The sequence below is a fragment of the Lactuca serriola genome, chromosome 9, assembly GCF_051521515.1.
Source record: "Lactuca serriola cultivar US96UC23 chromosome 9, Lser_US96UC23_V15, whole genome shotgun sequence".
NCBI lineage: Eukaryota > Viridiplantae > Streptophyta > Magnoliopsida > Asterales > Asteraceae > Lactuca > Lactuca serriola.
In genome coordinates this window covers 38,396,035-38,408,419 of record NC_136416.1, presented here as the reverse complement: position 1 = coordinate 38,408,419, position 12,385 = coordinate 38,396,035, and the positions used below count along the sequence as shown (strand labels likewise).

At 39.1% G+C, this 12,385-nt stretch overlaps 1 pseudogene; it reads left to right on the top strand.

Moving 5' to 3' along the window:
• Positions 1–4,309: 4,309 nt before the first annotated feature.
• Positions 4,310–5,132, top strand: LOC145077362 (18S ribosomal RNA; annotated as a pseudogene).
• Positions 5,133–12,385: the final 7,253 nt, after the last annotated feature.

Sequence of the window (12,385 nt, the reverse complement as noted above, 5' to 3'; positions counted from 1 at the left end):
ATATGGTGATGATATTTATGGTTTTAATAATGATTTAAAAACGAAACTTTGGACCGTATTTTTTGGATGTTTCAATTAATCTAAGTATTAGTTTATAACTTACAATGTTTGTATTATTATTTATGTTTAAGAAAAATGAAATCCTAATTCCTACCTTTTTTATTGGCACCAACAACACTATCCACTCTAAATGGGTCAACCCAAATTTAACCAATTTGTATTACATATCTTTAATGTTATTTGAACAATTTCTTTGTATATGTGAATTGTGATTGTGATTTTATCATACTTTGAAATTTTATTTAAGTCTATAACTAATTTAAGTGGTGTAATATTTAATTAATTAATTAATTAATTTTATTTTAAATGGATCAACCCAAAGTTAACCAATTTATTTGATAACTTAGGATGGGAATTACAAAAACGGGTCAACCCGGTGACAACTCATTTATCTGAAAGTTTGGATTGGGTTGGAAATATCAACCCATTTAAATAAACAGGTTGGGTTGGGTTGAAATTTTCAACCCAATTAATGAATGGGTTGAACCCGAACCCAACCCATGTCGACCCATTGCCACCTCTAATATTTATAGTACCATAACTGACCAAATAACTTCACAATAGGAGCATGTAAGAATCATTTGATCACTTATAAGAGTCTTTGATGTTATTGGAAACATTTAAGGTGAGCTCAACCTTTGTTTTAGGACGATGTAACAACTTTTTCTGAACAAATTGAGGAATCAAGGAAGCCACCACAATCTGAATCAAGCAAATCCATATCAAAACGTTGTTTGTAGGATAAGAGATAGTTTGGGAAAACTATCGGAGGTTAGAGTTAGGACTAGAGTATGTGAAATTGAAGATTGAAGTAAGAGATTGTGCACACTAGTATCCAGGAAAAGATCGAGATAGTGTCGATGATGATTACATAAATAATTGTTTTCACAATCAGACCTATAATCGATGCATGAATAATCCACGCTAAGAAAAATTTAATCAGAAGAGCAACCACGAGGATTCAAAGATTGCATATACTCGGACCTGGTGGCGAGTCCGTGATCTTATCAGAGCCTAGAGCCTTTCCTGGTTCGCTTCTACTCTTCTCTCAAACAAAGAGAGGCGGAGGGGGATTGCGGTTCTCGACTGTGGGAGTCAAAGGGAGATGGAAACTAGTAGATCTGGAGAGGTGGTGAACAACTAGATCGGGATAAAAGGGAAAGGAAATGATTGGCTGATTCAGGCACTAGTCCGATGATTCCTACGACGGACGGTGACTCCGGTAATGGTCCGGTGGTCTAAGTGGGTGGTGCAAGTTCAAAAGAGGCTGAGAGACGTCATAGTGGAGTGGGGGCTTTTGTATTAGTCTAATTAAAAAATGTTCTCAAACATTCTCATTTAAACATACCTCTCTCTCTCTCTCTCTCTATATATATATATATATATATATATATATATATATATATATATATAATGATTAGTTACTTCTCGTTATCTCTAAATCCAGGTGTGGAATTTCCTATGAATATCGACCAAATTCATCATTATCAACATGATTTATCAACCAAACATGCTATTGACTGAATCTTTGAAAGTTTTTAGAAATCTTTAAAAAAAATCTAATTAGAAAAGGTTTTGTTATCACATTATCCAAAAAGTTACTTAGAGCTTTTAACTTTGAATTTTTTTATGTGATTTTATATTTTTAAAAGTTTTTAGTTATTTAATCCTACATGTTTAAAAGCTACAACTTTGGGCTATCATACATCATTTTAATTGAAATTAAATCCGTTATTGGGTTAGCCATACACTTCACGTGTTTTTAGCGATTCACATGACATCATCAAATGATACAAGTCTTGGATAAGAATCTACAACGCACCAGAATGCCCTTGTTGACGATCCTTTACTCCGATTACATCTAGGGTTCCTCGAACAATGTGATATCTCACACCAGGTAAATCCTTAACCCTCCACCCTCTTACTAAGACTGCATAATGTTCTTATGAATTATGGCCAATACCGGGTATATAAGCAGTGATTTAAAATCCATAGGTTAATCGTACTCTGATAACTTTATGTAAGGCAGGTTTGGTTTTTTTGGGGTGATAGTGGAAAAGTTGACAGATAAGTTACCCTTACTGCCACTCTACAGAACCGTACATGAGATTTTCACCTCATACGACTCCTCGTTCAATTCTTTCAAAGTTATTGGATCCTTTTTCGCTTTCGAGAATCCCCTCCCTTCTTCCACTCAGTCCCGAAGAGTAACTTGTACCAATTTAGTCACATTTTCATGTTCAAATTGAACACCTTTTGTTTTTTATTATTCTTTTTACCAAACATATGCGGATCCAATCACAATCTTATAATAAGAACAAAAGATCTTTCTCGATCAATCCCCTTGCCCCTCATTTTTCGATAATCAGAAAGATCATTTTCAAGTTTGAATTTGTTCATTTGGAATCTGAGTTCTTCTACTTCATTTTTATTTACTTATTTTATTTTCATTTTTATTTACTTATTTTATTGATATTTAATATCAATATTTTTGCCTCTCTCTCTCTCTCTCTCTCTCTCTCTCTCTCTCTCTCTCTCTTTTTTATATTATTCCTTAAGTCCCATACGTTTGATCCTTTAGAATTGGACTCATTTATCATTGAGTGAAGGGTAAGAAATAAATCAGATTGATTAAAAGCACTATGTGAAATATTAAGTTTTTTCCTCTTCCTCTATCCCATAGGTACAATGTTTGAATCAACCGAGAACCTTTTCTTCTGTCTGAATCGATATTATTCCATTCCAATTCCTTCCTGATACCTCTCAAGGAAAATCTTGAATTGGATCCTAAATTGACGGGTTACCGTAAGCTTATCCATGCGGTTATGCACTCTTCGAATAGAAATCCATTTTCTGAAAGACCCTGGCTTTCGTGCTTTGGTGGGTCTCCGAGATCCTTTTGATGACCTATGTTGTGTTGATGGGATATCTATATAATACGATCGATTGCGTAAAGCCCGTGGTAGTAGTGTAACCGGGGAAAGTATACAAAAAAAACAATTATTTTCTATTATATATATATATATATATCATATTAGTATTTTCTATTTAATTCATATTAGATTAGTCTTAGTTAGTGATCCCGGCTTAGCCAGTCCTTTCTTCTGTGATGAACTGTTGGCGGCAGTCCTACATTTTGTCTCTGTGGACAGAGGAGAAATGGGGTTCTGCAGGAAGAGGATTGTACCGTGAGAGAAGCAAGGAGGTCAACCTCTTTTAAATATACAACATGGATTTTGTCAATGTAATGTAGTTAGACTCTCATGATCCGAATGAGTCATCCTTTCCACAGAGGCAAATCTTTGCCTTTTAGGTAAGAGGATAGCAAGTTACAAACCCTGTCTCGGTAGGATATGAGTCTCTATTACTATAAATTTCATAAATGAAGTAGTGAATGGTGGGGTTACCATTATCCTTTATGTAGTGACGAATATGTGTTCCTAAGAAAAGGAATTTGTACATTTTTGGGATCTCAAAGGAGTGTGGAAACACATAAGAACTCTTGAATGGAAATGGAAAAGAGATGGAACTCCAGTTCCTTCAAAAATGGCAAGATCTTTGGCGCAAAAAAAGAGGTGGATCTGTATCATCTTGAATTGGTTTTGCTTCCTCTATTTTTTAATAATATCGGGTCGGGTTCTTCTCCTACCCATATCAAATAGAACACGTTGAGCCAAATCTTCTTCATGTAAAACCTGCTTGATTTAGATCGGGAAAATCGTGTGGTTTTATGAAACCATGTGTTATGGCTCGAATCCATAGTCAATCCTATTTCCGATAGGGACAGTTGACAACTAAATCCTATTTTCCCAATATTTTCTTATCCGTAATAGTGCGAAAAAAAGAAGGCCCGACCCCAAGTTGTATAAGAATAGTGTTGTTGAGTTTCTCGACCTTTTGCCTTAGGATTAATCAGTTTTATTTCTCGATGGGGGCAGGAAAGGGATATAACTCAGCGGTAGAGTGTCACCTTGATGTGGTGGAAGTCATGAATTCGAGCCTGATTATCCCTGAACCCAATGTGAGTTTTAATCTTTTGATTTGCTACCCCGCCCTGATTGAATGAGAATGGATAAGAGGCTCGTGGGATTAACGTGAGGGGGCAAGGATGGTTATATTTCTGGGAGCGAACTCCGGGCGAATATGAAGCGCATGGATACAAGTTAGGCCTTGGAATGAAAGACAATTCCGAATCTGCTTTGTCTATGAACAAGGAAGCTATAAGAAATGCAACTATAAATCTCATAGAGAGTTCGATCCTATCTCAGGATGAACACTAGCGACATGCTTAACACATGCAACTCGGACGGGAAGTGGTGTTTCCAGTGGCGAACGGGTGAGTAATGCATAAGAACCTGCCCTTGGGAGGGGAACAACAGCTGGAAATGGCTGCTAGTACCTTGTAGGATGAAGAGCAAAAGGAGGAATCCGCCTGAGGAGGGGCTTGCGTCTGATTAACTAGTTGGTGTGGTAATAGCTTACCAAGGCGATGATCAGTAACTGGTCCGAGAGGATGATCATCCATATTGGGACTGAGACACGACCCAGACTCCTACGGGAGGCAGCAGTGGGGAATTTTACGTAATGGGCGAAAGCCTGACGGAGCAATGTCGCGTGGAGGCAGAAGGCTCACGAGTCATGAACTTCTATTCCCGGAGCAGAAGCAATGACGGTATCTGGGGAATAAGCATCGGCTAACTCTTTGCCAGCAGCCGCGATAATACCGAGGATGCAAGCGTTATTCCAAAATTTTTGGCGTAAAGCATCTTTAGGTGGCTTTTTAAGTCCGCGGTCAAATCGCAAGGCTAAACTCTGGATAGACGGTGGAAACTACCAAGCTGGAGTATGGTAGGAGTAGAGGGAATTTCCGGTGGAGCGGTGTAATGCATAGACATCGGAAAGAACACCAACGGCAAAAGCACTCTGCTGGGTCGGCACTGACACTGAGAGACGAAAGCTAGGGGAGCGAACGGGATTAGATACCCCAGTAGTCCTAGCCGTAAACGATGGATACTAGGCGATGTGTGTATCGACCCGTGCAATGTTGTAGCTAACGTGTTAAGTATCCTGCCTATGGAGTACGTTTGCAAGAATGAAACTCAAAGGAATTCATGGGGGCCCGCATAAGCGGTGAAGCATGTGGTTTAATTTGATGCAAAGCGAAGAACCTTTCCAGGGCTTGACATGTTGTGAATCCTCTTGAAAGAGAGGGGTGCCTTTGGGAACGCGGACACAAGTGGTGCATGACTGTCGTCAACTCGTGCCGTAAGGTGTTGGGTTAAGTCCGACAACGAGCGCAACCCGCATGTTTAGTTGTCATCATTGAGTTTGGATGTAACGACCGAAAAATTCCAACCAATTTAAATTTTTCAAAAACAACCCGATTCCATTAAATTACTATAAAAAGGTTTTCTATACAAATCATTTAGAGTATTCCCAAAATCACATTACGACAAAAACATGAGGAGTGGTACGATCACGCCTTCGCCTTGCCACGGTCTCCTGAAGTACCTGAAAAACATAAAACCACAACTGTAAGCCCGAAAGCTTAGTGAGATATCCCCCAAATACCAACCACATATACCATACACGCATATCATGCCATAACATATCCAATCACAGAACAACCATGCACCTCGGGTCTACTGTGTGACTGGTCCGCCGCACCGGCCAACAGTCCATCTGGTCCACCCTCCAAGTCTATCCGTATACCTCGAGTCTGCAGTGTGATTGGTCCGCCCGCACCGGGCCTTCAATTCACCTGGTCCACTCTTTGAGTCTACAGTATGAATTGTCCGCCCGCACCGGGCCTTCAGTCGGCCCGGACCACTCTCCGAGCATCGGCACGTCTGGTCCGCCCTCTTGGGGCCTACAGCCTATCCGGACCGTATGCTGGGCCTTCAGGACAACCGATCCGCCTTGGGTATCTTGGCCTACAGCACAAAGCAGGACCCGCCTCAACCCAACTCCAGTCCAAACAACCATGTGCACATAAACATACAGTCATATAACAATTAAAAGTCAACAAGCTGATCAAGTAGATCACATAACATATCATCACCCTAACTAGGATACCGACCTAACCGGTCACTTAGCATAGCAACACCCTACAGAACAGGATACCGACCTCAACCAGGTCTCTAACATATACCATCCTAACTAACAGGATGCAAACATATCAAAGCAGTCACATAACAACAAATACCCGGATCTCAATCCGATAAAGGGCCGGCCTTGGTGCCGTAGACCCTATTGATATAGTGAGGATAACTCACCTCGAAACTGCCGGCTGAAAAGATAAGATCCCGCTGCTCCAAACTCCGACATGAACTCCTCCACTGAACAACACCAAAGCACTGAACTCAATAATTACTAAAATACCCCTGGAAGACAACTGGTCAACCCTTGGTCAAAGTCAAAGTCAACCTCTGACTGACTCTACTCGCCGAGTCAACCCGATGACTCGCCGCCGAGTCCCCATGCCCAACATTTCCTTCAATCCGCGACCCAACTCGCCGAGTCACCCCGAGACTTGCCGAATTCAACAACTCTGAGTCCACTCGCACACAACTCACCGAGTCATCCCTTGACTCACCGATTCACGGCTTAACCAGAAAAGATTGGGACTCTTCGAAAAGACTCGCCGAGTCCAAGAACAGACTCGTCGAGTCTAAGGCTATCTTCAACCTACTCGCCGAGTTGTTCTTCTAACTCGCCAAGTTCCAGGCCATCTTCATCCAACTCGCCGAGTTGTTCTTACAACTCGCTGAGTTCCAGCCTATCTTCAAGCAACTCGCCGAGTCTACCCATGTGACTCTCCGAGTACCACCGGGTCTGAATCCATACCGAGGCTTTCCAAGCCATGCAGATGATCCAAACCATAGATCTACCCTTCCTAAGGCCATCCATCATGTAAAGTGGCAAACTTTACGTGAATCCAAGGAGATCTAGGCATTTTCACTCTAGGGTTTGGGTTTGGGACAAGATAGCTCCATCAATCACTCAAAAACAGGGACTTTTATGCATTCTAACCCTTCTCCATTCCAGATCTAAGGTAGCAACCTCAGATCTAACCTCTAAACTCCAATACCCCAAAAGATATGATCTCTAACACCTCCAAAAATGATGAATCTAGATAATAGCAGCTCAAACAATGAAATAATACCTCAAAAGGAAGCCCTAAGAGAAGATTAATCTGAATCCTTGCAAAGCCCTTTGATCCAAGTCTCTTCTCCTTCAAGATTTCTTCAACAACCACTTCTCCAATCTCCAAATGCACTCTAATCCCTCACAGTCACGTCTTAGGGCTATTTGGACTTCAATAGAGGGTAAAGAGACTAGGGAGAGGGTATAATGTTCTTTATATAGGGCTCATCCTCCGGATTTAGGGTTTTCTCCAATCAGCGCCTACTCGCCGAGTCCATCCGCTGACTCGCCGAGTCGGCCACTTATCACGCGACCAAAGTCGCGACCCTACTCGCCGAGTCCACCCATGGACTCGCCGAGTTTCCCCTTCCTAATTTACTCTTTTAGCCCTTCAACTTTACTCTTGATATTTCGGGATGTTACATTGGAACCCTGAACATACTGTCGGTGATAAGCCGAAGGAAGGTGAGGATAACATCAAGTCATCATGCCCTGGGCGACACACGTGCTCCAATGGCCGCTAAGATCTGTAATACTACAAAGATATTCTCGAAACTTTTTATAAATTTTTACCTAAAATTTTCTAAATCTCATATTAAATCTTAAAGTGCATAGTCGTTTCCCGCTTGATATGATATATATTTACTTAAAAGTTGAGCGATCTTCAAAAAAAAAAAGTTTTGAGAATTTGGTGTCATATTTCAAAACTAATGCAAATTCCCCTAACATCCTATTTCAAACCACCTATAACTACTGTATCTTCTCTATCTCTCGTCCATTTGTCATCTCTTAATTTCTGTAGTTGAGTGTGTGAAGGCGAAGGCCATGGACGGGGACGACAACAACAACAATGGACATGGCACTCGCTATGAGATTTATGCATATGAGATTTTGTTACGCGTAACAGCGTTTTGCATAACGCTACTAGCTACGCTGCTCACAAGTGTCGATAATGAGACATCCTCTTTCGAAGTCACCGTTCACTGGTATGAACTTTCTTCTACTGTGTTCATTCATAATTCATTAAGACTATTCCTCTTTTGATGATTTCGCTATCAACATGGATCTATTTTGTTCTGAAATGTGAACTCATTTTCGATGAACTATGAAGTAAAACGTAGTTGAAAAGGTGTGGATCTGTAATCTGTATCATATATTCGTTTTAGGTCAAATACCTATCTAAAAACAAACTATATTATAATTACTTTAATAACGTCGTTGATCGAGAAAAATATTGCCACTCAGCCGATGTATCGGTCACGTTCCGGCCTTGAGCGCTTTAATCACGAGAGAGGCGACGGAGGGATGACGGATACCTTAGCTGGACGATTAGATCTGAAAGGTATATAAGCTATCTGAAATCATTCGGTCCTTGGCGGTTTCCGTGGCGATGTCTTCCGATTAGGAGAGACCGAGTCGTCCAACCTTAGAAGCGAGTCAGCTAGCTAGTGAACTCGCTGGCTGCACGCCTGCACGGCGGACATAGACGTCAACGACGACTTCTGACAGATCAAACTTCGGCGGCAAGACGGTGGATAGTATGGATTTGGCAAGGCGACGGAGTGTGAATATAATATTCAGATCTTACCATATCTTTTATTGTTTTTTTTCTTATTATTTTTAATATATTAATAGCTACCATCATATTAAGTATTAACAAATTAATACTAACAAAAGAATAATTATTACGAATATTATGTTAATCGCTTGATCATTTAACTGTCAACTTTTGGCCCCGATTTTCATGATGATACAATGCTTAATTCCAACATGTATTATCTCTCATACTAAAAGGAATCAGAAATAAAAAATTTCTTTTGTATGTTTATTCCATTGACAATTAAAAAAGAAACAAAGTGTTGAATTTATGGTTTGTTGCATGAATTTATATATAACTTTTGTTCTTGTGCAGCTGGATGTTGAAGATATCAAATGCAATAGTATCCTTATACTTGGAAGGATCAGCAATACTCGCCCTGATATATCACATCAAAAAGGTCCGTACAGAATTCCCAAGATTTTTGGTGTTGGACACTGTCGTGATGGCGATGCTGTTCTCTGCTGCTACTGTGTCTGCCCTGCCCCCGAATCCGATTACAGGCGTGTGGGAGTGGGACATCATTGGCTACCCGATACTCATGTCGTACCTTGGATCCCTTCTGGTGATATGGCTCATATATGTTTCATTTCAAAGCCACACTAAAAAATACTAGTTCATTACATACGCTGGAACAAATTAAGTACCATGCAAAATATTGAGGTTAGATTTTTGTTTCTTTTTTGTGTTTTTTATCTTTAGATCATGTTTTCGAAGAAATTGAATCTGTTGAATAAATTTGAATATTACGGACTTGGAGATTGAATCGGTGCATGTATTTGTTTGAATGGCCATGGAAGGAAATTTTGGTTTTGTGTTTGGTTTGTAGATATGCATGTCTAATTAGATTAATGTAAGTTGTGTCAATTGACCTAAACAATTAATGTAAGTTGTGTCAATTGACCTAAACAATTATTTATTGAAGTTTTTATTATGGATAATAAAAAAAGACCATATCATTTTAGGAGATACACAAAAATGACCCTAATATTTGAGAAATAACTACCATTTATAATATTTTTTCAGTCCCAAAATTATTGTCCACAACAGACAAACAAAAATCACACAGATTAAGAAAACATTAATTATCAACAGTTTTATTAAATAAATTGACAATTTTACCCCTTTATTTTATTTAATTTCATAATAGGTGAACTAATAATGAGATGTATTTTAGTAAAAAAGATATTTATTTATAGGAGTAGGTTATTATTTTGAGACAAACCAAAAGGGAAACATGAATTATTAATATGGGAGATGATTTGTACACAACAATTTTTCTCTCTATACACAATAATTGATGCTTTAAAATGTTGTACTGTACAACTCTATAATGTATAAATTGTTGTGTATAACAAAAAACTGTTGTGTATGAATCACTTCACTATTAATATGGGATGGAGGAAGGATATATTTAGATTTAGCATTTCGATAAAGGATATGTGCAGAAAAACACAACCAATTATGTAACATCCCAAAATCCAGGTAAAGCTATTATATCCTTCCATTTTGTCAAGTTGTCAAAAGTGGTCCTTTGAAAAAGTTCTTGTAGCAAATGAGTACGCTAGGCGTACTGGGGAGTACGCTGCGCGTACTCATGTGCTTAATTTGGACGCGAACTAGCTTGGGTAAGCTGGGTGTAATGGGTCCAGACTCAAACCCTAATATTTTGGCTTGTGCACTATATAATGGATGCTAAGGCTCATTTCTCAGCCTCCATATCAGTGAGTGAAACCCTAAGAAAGCCTCCCATCGTCCTTAGCTTGAGAGTGAGTGTTTTGGAGCTAAAAGTGCCTTGGTGTGTTAGTGAAGAAGAAGGAGAGGAGCTTGTGGAGGCTAGAGCTTGAAGTGCAAGTTTGGATCTGAGATCTTCAGAGGAAGGAGCTGCATATGGAGGTATAAAGTTCAAAACTTTCCTCTTCATTTTGGTTTGCTGTTGCATGGGCCATTCTAGGGTTAAAAGTCCCAAAGGTGGAGACTTTATGAGTGTAATGTGCTCCATGGACCTAGATCTGTCCCATTTAAGTGGTATTTGTGTTATAGATCCATAAAGTTTCCATCTTGGTCATTGATATGAGGTTATGCTTGAGTATTGAGCTTTCTAGTGTTAGGAAATGGAATATTATGGGTGTTAGTGACTTGTCTAGCCATGCAAAGGCTTAAAGTTACCAACTTTATGGATTAAGAGGGTTATAAATGGTCAGATCTAGAAGTTGGACGTGGGTCTTAACTGATTAAGACCCCAAAATGCTTAGAGTCTGAAACTGGAGTTACGCGGGGCGTAATCCCAATACGCGCGACGTAAGGGGTCGCACACCCTGTTTTCTGTGAAGACATCGGGTACGCCTAGCGTAACCCGGGGAGTTGACTTTTGTTGACTTTTAGGGTTTGGTCAATTTTGGGTCTTAGGGCCATGAGAGGGGTAAAACGGTCTTTTACCCTTCTGAGAGTACTAAGAGAGAGAATAGCCTAGCCTTAAGGGATGTATTGATTTAGAGTGTTTATTTCATATGATTAGGCGGAGGCTAGATCGGATTTTACAGAGTTCGAGATTTTACCGAGTTACCCGAGGTGAGTCTTCTCACTATACCTTACCTAGAGTGGTAATTAGAGTGATGTGATAGAGTATTTGTATGTTTGTGCATGATGAGATTTCTATGTGTTTTGTGCTATGCATGTAATAGAGTTTGGACCGTAAGGCCCACAGAGTTAGGGCCAGAGGGCCCACCAGAGTTATGGGACCGGAAGGTCCCACTGAGATACATTGACCAGAGGGTCAAACAAAGTTATAGCCTCGAGTGGCTAATATTAGTTGCATGTGGTATTTTGGGGAACTCATTAAGCAATTATGCTTACAGTGTTGTGTTATGTGTTTCAGGTACCAATGAGGATCGCGGGAAGGCGCCGGTTTGATCAATACACACTCGAGGAGCTTTTACATATTTTGATCTTGGGATGCGATGTTATGAATTGATTATGTGATACAATGATGTTTTTATGACAATTATGAATGAAAATGTGTTTTTATAAATGTGAAAAATTATTTGAAAATTTGGGTGTTTCAAATTATATATATATATATATATATATATCAAGATTAAAGTATTTCCTCAATATTTGATTCTTTTTAAAAACTTGAAATAACTTAGAATTATAAAAAAAGTTAACATCTAATTAAATACCAAAAAGAAATACTATGAAAACGTTTCGATACGAATAGACAATGGATCCTCCAAGTGTATGAGAGTATAAATTTCACAAAACACGTTGTCACAGTTATATGACATCTGTTGTTGGTATACTTTTGGCTGTGTTTACTGCTACTACTAATATTATATCAGAGAAAGAACAAATTCACAAGAATGGTTAAATTTAAAGCTGAAAATAAAATCTGAGTGCAGTAACAATCATTTGACAGCATATAGCATTGTGCAGAAGAACAAATAAATGCATAATCATAATGGTTAAAATCCTGAAAAGCAAAGACATATCAAGATCTACAAGAGGTCAAGAATCATACGATATCATCTTATATAAATTAAGTTATTTACGCTTATATATTAAGTAACGCTGACACAACTC